Source organism: Octopus bimaculoides, chromosome 24 (assembly GCF_046866305.1).
Source record: "Octopus bimaculoides isolate indiv1 chromosome 24, ASM4686630v1, whole genome shotgun sequence".
NCBI lineage: Eukaryota > Metazoa > Mollusca > Cephalopoda > Octopoda > Octopodidae > Octopus > Octopus bimaculoides.
Window position 1 is genome coordinate 79,380 of NC_142951.1, and position 14,979 is coordinate 94,358.

The 14,979-nt window shown below is 35.4% G+C and overlaps 1 protein-coding gene across 5 annotated transcripts in view; it reads right to left on the reverse strand.

Moving 5' to 3' along the window:
- Nucleotides 1-14,979, reverse strand: part of LOC106871701 (G protein-coupled receptor dmsr-1) — a 269,255-nt gene that overhangs the window by 34,788 nt on the left and 219,488 nt on the right. For 4 of the 5 annotated variants that reach the window (XM_089341139.1, XM_089341140.1, XM_052976691.2 and 1 more), the window contains one exon: nt 11,542-11,591. The gene's annotated coding sequence lies outside the window, so the exon portion shown is untranslated. Of the gene's footprint in view, nt 1-3,241; nt 4,327-11,541; nt 11,592-14,979 lie in introns of those variants that run through there. The other variant, XR_016238222.1, reaches the window with a different exon arrangement.

Genomic DNA, 14,979 nt, shown 5'->3' on the forward strand with positions numbered 1-14,979 from the left:
TGTATACATGCATGTGTGTACATGTGTGCGCGTATGCATCTGTGTACATGTGTATGCATGTGTGCATGCCTATACGCATGTATGTATGTATACGTATGTATGTATGTATGTATGTATGTATACGTATGTATGTATACGTATGTATGTATACGTATGTATGTATGCACGTAAGTACTTATGGATGTACGTGAGAAATAGGATAAGTGTGTAGACGTGTTTGTGTGTGTGTGAACATGTGTATGTACATGTGAACGTATGTTTATGTACTGATATGCGTGTGTCAGTTCAAGTTGTATACATGACTCTTACTTTGTTGAAGGTTGTATACACACACACACACACACACACACACATATATATATATATACATATACATATATGTAGACACACACACATATATGTGTGTGTGTGTGTGCGTTTGTCCCTCTCACCACCGTCTAACGGTGAATGGATACAACGTCTGAGTATAAACATGCATTCAATACATATATGCATATATATAAATATATATGTATATATATAAATATATATATACATATATATATATATATATATGTGTGTGTGTGTGTGTGTGTGTGTGTGTGTGTGTGTGTGTGTGTGTGTGTGTGTGTGTGTACTCCTCAGCTGCATAATGGAAGTTAATTTCATATATATATATATATATATATTCACACACGCACATACACACTTTCAATACTACACATTTTCACTAGCTTCCGCCTATTCTTGAACTGACATACAAATAAACGCACAGATACACACACACACACACACACATAGTAAGTATTCCAGTAAAGACATTTATATGATATGACGTTCACATCAACACGTCCAAAGGAAGCCAAAGTTAATTTATCAAAACTACTGACCAGAAATCACATTGTTTAACGGAGCCCAAATTAAATATTGCTTTTCTTTGTCAGCCAAGCGATATCACACACACACACACACACACACACACACACACACACACACACACACAAACTCTCTCATTCCCCCTCTCTCTATCTCTCTCACTCCCACGCATACACACACATAAACACACGCATACACACACATATATACACACATGCATACATGCACGCACGCACACATCAATGCCCACAATCATAATTCGCATAAAGATGGAGATTCGTGTAATTCACTGAATTAACAGTTTATCAAATGAAGTCACGTCTAACGGACGTCTGTGTGAACATTTGTATGTTTCTATGTGTGTTTGCGTGTGTGAATGGTTATGTTGTGTATGTGTATGCATTTATTTGTTTGTGAACGGTTGAGTATATGTGCATGTCCTTGTGCAACGCTATGATTCTTTCTGCATCTGTGTGTTTGAGTGTCCACGAGATTTTAAGACTGTATGAGACTATGTCGTTGAACAACTGATTTGTACATATATATAGTTAAACAGATAGATCGATAGATACATACACAGATAGGTACACACACACAAACATATACATATATATAGTGTGTGTGTGTTCATACTTATGTACAGATATATATCAGTGTGTGTGTGTGTGTGTGTGTGTGTGTGTGTGTGTGTGTGTGTGTGTGTGTGTGTGTGTGTGTGTGTGTGTGGTGTGTGTGTGTGTGTGTGTGTGTGCGTATGTGTGTATGCAAGGTGCATTCCAGAAGTTTTGAAGCTTTTTCAGCAGAGACATTTATCAATTTCAGAGGAGTACAACTCTGATCCAAAATAGGATCCTCTCACTTCAATGCACTTTTTGTTATAGAACTCCAGCCACTTCGTGAAAGACCTGTCGCATGCTTCGAAAGGAAAGAGCCCAGGAACCTTGTCACGGCCTCTTCCATCGCCATCAGCTTGGGGTACAAGAAAACGTCGTGCAATGGTGCACTTGTCTTTTGCGATGAAAATCTCTCCCTGAACTCCTTCAAATCCTCCACAAAGTAGGCTTTGCTGACCGTTAGGCCAGAAGGAACGAAGCGGAGACAGCTGATGCCCTTGCTGTCGAAAAGGGAATCCTAATGAGCTGACCAGTGGAATTGCTTTGCCTGGCTTTTTGTGCCAGTGAGAAACAAACGCTCGGCTTATACCAGTTAAATACTTAAGCAGTGTGGAGCATTTCAACTTGTGGCAATTTTGTCCAGTTTAATACAGAACTTTATTGTATAGCAAGCTTCTAAATTGCCTTCGCGTCTCGACTGCATTCTGTAAACTAGGTAACTGTGACAAGCAGTGTTTAACAGTGTTAAAAGTGCCGTTACGACCGTCTCCTTCAATCTAGGATAAGTTCGCAGGTCAGCTTATTAAATGTACAGTAACGATATACTAAAATTGGTTTATACTAAAGTGTTTGTTTATACTTCTTCAATCTTCTTTATTTCACTGTTAAATCAAAGATGATCAAAATATCACCCAAGTGGCCAGGGTGTACAACTTGACATTGATTTCAAAACGTTCTTACTGGACAGAAGAGCCTTCAAGTTACAGACGGTTGAGGCTGACCAACTGCGATTGAAAACGATCATTAGAGTATCATTACTGATGCAGAACCACAAAAAAAAAAACGACTCCAGGGGTTGAAAAGTTAAAACAGCTAGACCGATACTGCACCGCTTAAGCTGAACGCAAACCAAAACTAGGATGATATTATACCTGCTCTGAGCTTCTTTTCTACAAGGAAGGTGATACAATTTTTTGATCAAATAATGGCAAATGATGAAAAGTAGATTTTATACAACTGACGATGTCCACCGCTGCAACTAGATCGAGGTAAATCATCAGTTTCTCAAACCGAAACTACATCAGAAGGTTAGAGTAACAGTTTTGTGTCGACAGTGGAAGTTATCTACCAATATGACTTGAAGTTTAGTGAAAATATTACAGCAGAGTGATATGAAATGGAAATCACTGCAAAGAGATGCAGAATTCCATTGGTCAATTAGTCGTTGAAAAAAATCAGTACTTTTCTATGGCAACGGTAGTCAACTGGTGACTTTGCAGAAATTGAAACATCTGCGCTACGAAACTCTACTGCACCCAACATATTCCGAGTTCGATCGACAACCACTCTCTTATCCCAGAATCTTATAAACTTCTGCAAAAATCTATCAACAGGCTATCAGTAGCTCACAAGAATTCATCGGATTCAGAACTCCAAAAATATATGTTGTCAAAATAAATATATTTATTTCTTGTCAGGAAGTCTATAAAGATTCGAACGGTATCAGTTAAACCAATAAATTGTAGGCTGAGATATATTGCTTTAAAAGTTGATGGTTACAAACAGCCATTCATATTGCACCAATCTTATAACAAAGGGAAGAAAAATTAATAATAATTTTAATAACGAGAACCTAATTACTCATTTTTAACGCGTCACCCTATGTTGACATTCTAATATCTTGAAAGTAAACAGACCAAGACAAAAGATAAACAAAATCGAAACGATTATTATTGTCCTCAGCGTAACCGGCGATGTTGTTATTACTTTGATATGAGATCTATTGTTGTTGATGTTGTTGTTGACGCTTTTTGGTGTTATTATTGTTTTTATACGAGATTCATTGCTGCTGCTGTTCTTCTTCTTCTTCTTATTATTATTATTGATATCAGTGCTGATGTTTGTTAACGTTCTTCCTCTTGCCATTGTTGTTCGTTTGTTCCTGATCTCTTATATTTGTTTCTCTTCATATTGACTGTGTCTCTATTAATAATTTAGTTTTAATATTCAGATATTTAACAGTCGTTTCTCTCAACGTTTACCTTGACAATATTTTCTTATTTTCCCTTTCTTTGAGTTCCTTTTTTTTTCTTTACTTCTTTTTCTCTTTCTTTTCACTAGACTCTCATCATTTCGCCATTTTTATTGAAAACGATAAAGAATAATGTTACTCTTTAGCAAATATTATATCATATATGAAACTTTCCCTGGTAATTGTTCAGTCGATCAGCCACAGAGGTTCATGATTTCTTCATACAGAAGTCTAGACAGAAACGTAATAGTTTTCCAAGCAGCCGATCCGGGTTCGACTCCGGCCAACGCATCAATTCATTTCTTATTAATAGGGCACAGGCATGGCTCGCTTAACAATTACGTGGTTTCGGGTTCAGTCCTACTGCACGGCATCCTGGGCAATTGTCTTCTACTAAATCCTCAGTTCGACTAATGTCGCTGAAACTCGTTGAAACTCACATTCCTGCTGCTGGTTCCTCGTTAAACACTACCATTATTCGGCATCAATAGTTCTGATTCTCAACTATCCAAGCATACAATTTTAATGTCATTTTACACATATCTGACACGTAATGGCTTTCGATAATTCCATTAGGAAGTCATCCAAACTTTCCCAGTCTTTAATCTATTGAAAGGAAGAAAACAATGATTTCCACAATCTGATAGACATTCATCTGTTAGTCAATCAATCAATCAATTAATCGATCAATCTCTCTGTCTATTTGTTTGTTTGTCTGACTACCTCTCTCTCACTTTTTCTTTCAATCTCTCTCTCCATCTCCCTGTGTGTGTGTGTGTGTGTGTGTGTGTGTGTGTGTGTGTGTGTGTGTGTGTGTGTGTGTGTGTAAGAAATAATCAAGATTCATTTGAATAAGGTATTTGATGCATCAAGCCCCAGTCCGATATCATCCACAAGGTTCAAAGTAAGGTGAATAAAAAATCAAAGAACTTCGTTAGGAATACGTCGACCTATCCTTATGTTTTATTTACCTATCATTGGTTTATCATTTTTATTTTTTGGTTTTAATTTGACGAATTGTGCAACAAAATCGTTCATATTTGGTTGATTAAAAAATTTAATGGCAAGTATTTATTGACCTTCTTCTTTCCTTTAAAAATCGGCACGAACTTTACGGACAACCCAATATATTTGAAACAGTCCAATACAGAGAAATAAGTAAATAACATATGATGGATGATGTAATAGAAGCAATGCAATCCAGAACAAACAATATAAGAAATAAGAAATTACATATTTGCTTAATTCCGTCACAATAAAAGAGTGCTGGTCCCATAAGCGCAGAGGTCTGTCTATCAAAAGCACAATTTACGAAGAAACGGAAACTATTTATTACATGGTAAACTGAGTTGTCTACAAATATAGCTACCCTATAATTGGATATATATAGTTACAGGGGTGTGTACAAATTATATTATGCAATAGAAATCTTTACAATGTCAAGAGTAACCAACTGATTAAAGAATACCAAAATCAAAGTAACGGGTGGGCAGAGACGACCGCCGCACTAGGACTCAGTATAAAATAATATTACACATGGAGCAACCGCCACTCGATTATTTCATTCTGCTGATGTTGATCTACATATGCCTCCAACAGATGAGATACTTGGACATATAAGAATGTGTTTATCGGTATGGCTAATTTGCATAATTTAAACGACAATGAATTAAGAAATCGCGTCAGAATGCCAGAAGCATGAATATAGATTTAAAAAAATGAACAACGATTTCTCAAATATCATCCAAGAATAATTCTTGATTTATTGAAATTCTTTTTCTGTGTTCATGCCACCGGCAATTCTTATTTGTTTTAGTTTTTTCCTTTACTTTCTTAAAAATTGTAAATACATATATACACAACACACACACACACACATATATATATATATATATATATATATATATATATATATATATATATATATATATAGTATATAAACTGTAGAAATGCATACGTACTACACACACACACACATATACTCATCATCTGCTATATATACGAGAACAACAAATGCCAGCATTCGTTCTTGACTTGCTGTAATCTTCTAATACAAGCGAAATAGTTTCGTTTCAACTTGATAATTCAAAATGTTGAGAAATAGATATTGAGTCGAATCGCTTTGGAACTACTGAACAGAATTTCATTCATTCTTCAGCTCTTTATTTTTCAGGGAGTAGAATTTTGTTACAATTTCATAATTTAAAATGTTGACCTAAATGCATTTTACAGCTCATTATAATGTGATATCAACGAAATTAAATGAGGCTAGCTACAAATCGAAGTTTGAAAAGCCACAGTGAATTGAATTCCACGTTTTAGTTCTTGTATTCTGTCAATTAGTGAAGGTTTGTTTAGCATTGTTCCAACCTCTTAAACATTATTTCCGCTAATGTAAAAGAAAAACAAACATACACAACATTTCATACATAGCAATGTAATATGAATTAAAGATGAATTTAGTCAGTAATATTTTCTCTTATCAAAATATTGTGCAACTCGTTATGCTATACACGGAGTAAATTAGTACACTTCATTGAAATATAGGGTGAGAGATAAAACAGAAATATGCGAAAGATTGTTTATACTATGTCGAAATAAATAAAACTTAACAAAACAAAATACAGATTAGTTTTTCATTTGACGAGTCCAAAAGCCCGTCAGTATCCCAAGAAGGCGATCCTCTATATCATGTGGGATTAGAGAGGCATTGTATATTATGAAACCTTTCCGCGAAATTAAATGTTGAACTCAGAGCATTAGTGTTCATAATCAAACCGATTAAGAGAGGCGATCGGTGGAGAAGTTGTGACAGAAGGTGAACAAAATAAAATACAAACAAAACGGCAGGTGAACAGATTTCCTTATCATGTCCGTAATCTTCGCTTAATTTAGAGTATAAGAACTGAGAAACAGAATTTAAATGCTTCTGACACTGATTTATCTCCAGTAAATTTAAATGTATTCGAAAACAAAGTGAAAAACCATTTTCAAAGATTTTCATATCAGTATTTCATCAGGATATGACACAATGTAATGTTATACATTCAAACTTGTGTCTGTTATAAAAGGTTGCATGAAAACTTTGAGAGAAGGTTTCAAACTATTTCAGACAATTACGAAATGTAGGGAGAAGATAGAGTCAATAAAATTGATAATCTATTGCTAAAACTGAATGACATTACTTTCATGTTTTTCATAAACTGATTTCACATCATTCTGTCGTCACACGATGAGAAATTATTTGATATTCAACAACGTAAGAAATTCAACTTGAAACATAAGCAGGATAAGATAAGTGCTTTTATTCAATATGTTGAAATCCATTGTAATGGTGAACATTATATAAACATTGTATCAGAGGCCATGGTAGACATAAAACGAATTGCTGTTTAAGTGCTTCTTTCTCCATAGAAATAGAGAAATGTAGATAAATCCTAAAGTGAACAGTGAAACAGCGATTTACTGACAATGGAGAATGTTTATATTTTCAATAATGCGATGGAAAGAAATTTGAGAGTATTTGTCTATAGTCTGCTTGTGCAACATACCGACGATTTACTGCACAAATAGCTAATAAGTTTGATTTTTAAAAAAACCTTGGCAAATGAGACCAGGCATACGTTTAATAAGAATGACCTTCAAGCTAACAATACAAGGAACACCATTTAACGCTCATTTCACAAGTCGTATTTATTGACTGCTATGCTTGAAACTGTAAAACCAATTGGATCTTTCATGACCATTCTTGAAACGCTGGTTGCAATCTTACATTTGAATATAATTCTATTATTCTTAAGATATACAATGGCTCAAGAACGATTGTGTGGAACTGACCCACAGGCATTCGCCAGATCTAGCAACACGGCAATGAGGTCGTGCCTCTCTGCTCTAGCATTCTGTCTTGCTTGCCAAATCATCGAAACGTACTCTAGGCATCCAGATAGTCTGCACGCCTCCTTCTATTGGCTAAAAGAATTACTGCTTAGAATTAAACAGCAGGTGACTAGATGCATAGTCACAAAGTCAGATAAACTTTCGTTAGAGACCTTCTGAGAAATATTCTAGTGTTATTTTTCGTCTCGGCATAACTCCATAACACCGACTAATAGAGTAACTTTAGATTCCTTCTCCGAACTTAATGATTTAAGTGTCATGTTCAGATGAATTACGCTTGTACTGCTCACACCCATACGTAATTATTGTCTACATATATGTATATATGTATGAATATGTGTTTGTATGTATATGGATATGTGTGTGTGTGTGTGTGTGTGTGTGTGTGTGTGTGTGTGTGTGCATATACATACATACATACGAAAGCTCTTCAGAAATCCAATCATACAATCTCACATGGGCTGGCCGTGAGCGTGCATAACTAAGTCTCCATTAAAATAACAATATTGTTGTGCATTGCACCATAATCTGGTTCATTGATACATCATTGTTAATACAGATATAATTGGTGGACTTGTTGCGATTCGGAATTGCCGTTTTATTTGTTTTTGTTTTGTTTTGTGTTTTTTTTTCTTTGTTTGCTGTTTTTACTTTGCTGTAGGTGAATGTGTCTGCCTTGTGTTACTTTTCTACTAATCCTACTTCGTAGTGGCCAATAGAATTAATTCTGATACTAATAATAATCATAATAACAATAATGATAATAATATTAGTGATAATAATTAATGATAATCACAAAGATAACAACAGTAATAGTTGTAAAAAGAAATAAATAATAGTTATTATTATCATCATTATTATTATTTTACATAAGGAATAATAACAAAAAAACGATAATATTAATGATGATGATAAAAATAATGGAAAAATTATTAAAAATGAAAATGAGTGACATTTCTTAAGCACAAAATAGAAAAGAGTAATCCAAAAAAATCTGTCAAAAAGAACAAAAATGAAAAAAGCTAACATGATGAAGATTAGGAAAGTGATGACAAGAACAACAACCAATCTAGATTGAGAGGAAAATGTAAATTTCATATTTGTTCTGGTACGAAAAACTATTGATTATTTTATTTTGTCGCTCCGAGAAATTATAAATATACATATACTGTATGGCCTATGCCTACCGAGTAAAATTGTCACTGATGTGTTCAGGATTAAGTTGGAAAGAAAGGAAATATTTACAGACAACGATGAAGGATTTTTCGTAACATCTTCAAGACATTAACCACTCTAGGATGATAACTACTATCATGTTTTATCTTTTACTTGTTTCATACATTGGATCCTGACCATGTTGGGGAAGGAACCTTCAAGTGTTTTGTCGAACAAATCACTCGCAGCACTTATGTTTTTTTCTTAAGATTTGTACTAATTCTATCGATTTCTTTTACCGAACTGCTTGGTTACAAAGACGTAATCAAACGAACAACAATTGTCAGGCGGTGGGGGATGACAGACATAGACACAAACACAGACACACATACACTCATGTATATGCACAATGGGCTTCCACCCAGTTTCCCTCGACCAAATTCGCATATATAATATCGGTTGGCCTTTTACTTTTTGTCTGATGGCCTCCATCTGTGGACAAGATTTATAGGGTTAACATCCAAACGAAATTACTATATCTGTCTATCTGCTTTTCTCTCTCTCTCTCTCTCTCTCTCTCTCTCTCTCTTTATATAATTTCCTATTCTGTTTTTGATTAGACTGGTCGGGTATTTTCTTTCTAGTAATGTGTTTTTTAAGTTCTTAGAGTTGCTTTCTCGGGTTTCTGGGTTTGATACAATCGCGCAAATTCTTCTTGCTATGTTGAACGGTATATCTATTGTAGTATGTTTTGGGTGGCAGTAGGAGAATAGACGATATTGTTTTGAGTCCGCTGATTTGAAGATGTCGGTCTCAATTTCAGTATCTCTTTTTATGATTAAGATGTCCAGGATGGGTAGTTTTTATTGTATTCCATTGTGAATTGGATACTATGGTTAATGAAGTTGATTAAATTTTTATACCATTGATAAACAAGAAATATTATTGAAACTAGTTTGCTATGTATGTAAATGAATCTAGTAAACAAAATTAACAAAAGAAGAATATTTATCAGCATAATGTTTACTCCTTCTCATTCTTGTGCAAATGGCTGCTCCCTCTGTCGTGCGCTAAGTATTATGGGAATAACATAAATAAACTACTGTGAAAAATAACATTAGAGAGGATGAATTCAAGAGGAGATAATAACAAGATCTCGCTGTAACTGGATTTTTTTTTAGTGCTTAAGATTTAGAGGTTTATGTTATATTAAATGTGGCCTGTCTATTCTTTTTAAGATATTATCCTTTAAATATATTCTTGGTCCTTGGTATATCCATATCTTATACTATTATCTAATACTATTATGTAATTCTACATTTAACTATCTTCCTCATAATTGTTTAAGAGATCACATACTGGGGGGATGGTTATAATTTTATATATTTTTCATTTCATTGTGTCTCGAAGCAATCTTCTGTCTCTGAGCACATGGGTTGTTCTGTTTGAAAAATAGGACACGAGAAAGCACGAGAAGGTGGATACAAAATGTGGAATGAGAAGACGGGGTGAATATAGAAAGAGAAAGGATAAAGTTACGTTTGGGCTTAGAAATCATAATTAAATTAACTTGCTGGTGTAGAAACTGTACAATGCTCAAAGTGGAGGGCATCGCCAACTCTGGAATGAGCAGTTCTCTCACAAACCAGTCAGTTGTGTTCAAAAATGTTGGATTAATTATGATGGGTGATCGGTTATGACGACGAGGCTTCCAGCTAACCCAACCAACGGAACAGCCTGCTTGTGAAATTAACATGCAAATGACTGAGCACTCCACAAACACGCATACCCTTAATGTAATTCTCAAGGAGACTCAGCGTGAAACACACTGTGACAAGGTCGCCCTTTGAAATACAGGTACAACTCATTTTTGCCAGCTGAGTGAACTGGAGTAATGTTAAAATAAAGCGTCTTGTTCAAGGACACAACGACGTGCCACCAGGTATTGAACTCACGACCTTACGATCGTGAGCCGAATACCCTAACCACACAGCCATGCACCTTTCTCTACAAACACACACACACATATTGTGTTATATATTTATATAAAAATGGTAACGGTGACGGTGAGAGCCGGGTTATCTCTGTTGCAAAGAATATCAATGCTGTGTTTGAAATCCTACAATTCAGCCGAATTACCATAGTTTCCTTTTTAAGAGTCATAAACCGAATTATGCTTCCCAAGCAACGTCAGTTATCCTGTTAGAAGTTCATAATTTCTAGTTCATTACCCATTTCATTCTTTTCATATGATGTTTACAAATACTTATTAATGGGTGGTCAGAGATATAGATCTCATGCCGTGATAACCAAAAGAAAAATAATAAAAGCAGAAAACAAAGAAAACTTTTAACATTCGAACCTGTTCGATGACTATTAGAGCTCGAAGAGATTGGAATTGCGTGCTGCAAAAACAACACTGGTTTTCATATCGCCATTACCATATATAATGATTGGAGATATGAACAGAAACGTGGAGACAGGGAGGACATGAAGAGAATCACAGATACAAAAAGTGAGCTGATCCGAGATATGATTAATGTATTGTATTGCACAGAAAGAAGAAAAAAATCCACCAGCTGACTTTCTTCTTTCTATAAACATGATAACAATACTGGGTTAATGAATATGAAATATAAAAGGATGAAAGACAGGACGCCTCCAACTTTAGAATGTCGGCTGATTTTATAGGAAACTGTGCGTCGTGTTCAATAAACTTTGAACGTGAGTGTTGTTAGCTGTGAAACATGAAACATGGCCAGTACTTACCGTTAAACACGCATCAAATATCAAAGTTCACACCTTCACAATCCGAACACCTAAGATATGAAAGAAAGAAAGCGTTATAGAGGTAATTAATAATGGTAAAGTTAAGTTAATTAAACATCATTGGTAGGGTGAGTGCTGTTCACTTATTAGACTTGTGTAAATAAGAATTCCAAGCAAACCAAATAAAATGCAACCTAATTCGATTTGTAATAAGTGTTATCAGGAAAAGGTCAACCGAAGAAGTGAATAATGCATCCTCAGAAGCCAGCACACAATGTGCGCGTGTGTGTGTGTGTATTTGCATGTGTGCGTATATGTTTACACACACACACATATAATATTTTTATACCTATACATATATACATTCTTTTATTCTTTCATTCTTTTATTTGTTTCAGTTATTTTGTCTGCGGCCCTGCTAGAGCACCACCTTTAGTCAAACAAATCGACCCCAGGACTTATTCTTTGTAAGCCTAGTACTTTTTTTTTATCCGTCTCTTTTGCCGAACTGCTAAGTTACTGGGACATATATACACCAGCCTCAGTTGTCAAGCGATGGGGGGGGGGGACAAACAGACACACAAACAATCAAACAAACAAACAAACAAACAAACACACACACACAAACACACACACGCACACACATATATATATATATATATATATGTGTGTGTGTCTAGAAAATATATATATATATATATATATATATATATATATATATATATATATATATATATGTGTGTGTGTGTGTGTGTGTGTGTGTGTGTCTAGAAAATCCACTCACAATGCTTTGCTCGGCCCAAGGTTATAGTAGAAGACACTTGTCCAATGTGCCATGCAGTGGAACTGAACACGGTACCATGTGGTAGGTAAACAAGCTACTTACCACACAGCCACTCCTCCGCTTATACATGTACATTATATGTAGGGATGTATACGAATATATATATATATATATATATATACATGCATGTATATATGTGTGTGTGTATACATACATAAATAATGTATATATATATATATATATATATATATATATATATATATATATATACACATGCATGTATATATGTGTGTGTGTGTATACATACATAAATAATGTGTATATATATATATATAGAGAGAGAGAGAGGGGGGGGGGGAAGAGAGAGGGGGGAAGAGAGAGGGGGGGAAGAGAGAGAGGGGGAAGAGAGAGAGGGGGGAAGAGAGAGAGGGGGGGAAGAGAGAGAGGGGGGGAAGAGAGAGAGGGGGGAAGAGAGAGAGGGGGGAAGAGAGAGAGGGGGGGGAGAGAGAGGGGGGGAAGAGAGAGAGGGGGGGAAGAGAGAGAGGGGGGAAGAGAGAGAGGGGGGAAGAGAGAGAGGGGGGGAAGAGAGAGAGGGGGGAAGAGGTCATAAAAATGACGGAGGGTGCTGGCCAGCACTGTTTACCCTAAAATAAGAGTTGAATTAACTCCAAAGCTAAAAAAATCATTCTCAGTGATTGAAAAAGGGAGGTAAGACCTTATCGTATGAAGCCGGATCACGATTTCAAATCCTGGTGCTGATACCTTAATTCTCATCAGCGCCTCTTAATGCCTAGGGTTAAACTTAACTTCCTCTATCAATCATATAAGAAAGAACATGATTCAAATAATGCAAAGAAGTCAGTTGTTATGGAGAAGATGCATGATCGTCAAAAATGGTTCCCCAACTGTGATTAAACCACCGGACTCCAGAGGCTCATATATCTATCTCTACATTTTCTAAATTTTATGTTGTAATTTGTAGGAACTTGTTCGTTATATCTTGTTCGTTGTTTAACCCCCAATGAATCAGCTTTTGGTGCATTGAAGATCGCATAAACACAAGACGAGTGTCTTAAAATTTGTGAGATGAATCCGACTTGTGTTGAAAGAAAAAATGTTTGTGTTTGAATTATCCTTGAACTGCTGATGTTGTACACTAGAGATCAATTTATTTCCTCGTAAACAACATTTGTGTTCATTTAAATTTAAAATTAGCTCCAAACATGCCTTGAATATCCAATTTCGTAAAAATTCTTGAATCCACAATCACATTATGATAAAAAAAAAGAGCAAACGTGGATTTTGACACTATTTATATGTTCGTTGTTGAAAGTACGTGGGCTGTAGATACGGAAGTATGCTTGTTTGCATATTTAAGAGGTAACGAGGAGGGAGTAACGTTTTCCTAACAAAGGACATTGTGAGATGTTGTGCAACATAAATATAGCAACAAAATAACCAAAATAACAACGTCACCCAATATTCTTGTAGCACTGAAGAGTATCTTTAGTATTTCGCCTACAAACCCCTTTCAAGATCTAACAAAGGCCCTCAACTAGATTCCCACATGGATGTTATATTAATTACAAGAAAAGGAACGGTGTCCCTTACTTTTACAAGTCGCGTGAGAACTGCTGGGATTAATGCTTTTCAGCGACGTTTCGAATATCTGGTGAAGGGGAGGGAAAATCAGCTTTAGCTGGGAGAGAAACGTGGGCGGCGGAGAAATTCTAGATCACATTTCTAGAGAAGAATGTTTGGAAGGAAATGTTTAGGGCACAAATTTCTTCAAAGTGAGATTCATTGGAGAGAAGGAGAGATATGTTGCACGAGTTGAAAGTGTAAGCAAATAGCTTTGTTTAGAGGAGCAAAGACCATTGTGGTGCCAATTGAAGAATCAGAGAGAAGGTATAGACGGTCATTGAGTAAGTAACCCTAACAGGTTGATGAGTACATCTTAGTCACATGAATGTTCTTTTAAATACTACTAAAGATATCTGGGAGTATAGCAACGACACTGTCTGCAATGTTTCAGATATGTGAAGAAGAATCTTACATTGTAAAGGAACACTCCCCCACCCCCGGAATCAGAGCTGACATAAAACATGAATTTTAAAACAGAACTGAAAATAAAACCATGATTCACACTATTAAACACGTTAAGAAAACTAAATTTCTATGAAATTTGTTGTGAATGAATAAAAGTGGTACATGTAGAGACACTACTGCACTCAACGCAAAGAAAAACAGAATCAGTTCTGCTTAATATAAAGCTAGATTTTGGCAATTGCAAATGTTATTTTCGTGACTAAAAGAAGAAATGATCGTTTACCAATAACTCTTGGCTATTTGCCACACTAATTTCCTTCCAAAGTAATATTTTAAGTAATAATGTAAGGGTGATGCGTATCAATTCAAGTTTTCAAAATAATTTCATGAAAGAATTGCAAAGAGTTTGCTTTGAAATTGAAAATCACTATGATTTCCAAGCATCTCTCTCTAATCATAATGACCGACATAAATGTTGGTTGCTTTGCGTGGTTGGTTGTTTGATTTCTCCAGTCACGCTTTATGTCGTATAGAGGAAGATAGAAAGTGTAAAAGAGAAGATAGAGATAGTATAAAGGAAACAGGATGAGTGCAATTAGTTGGCT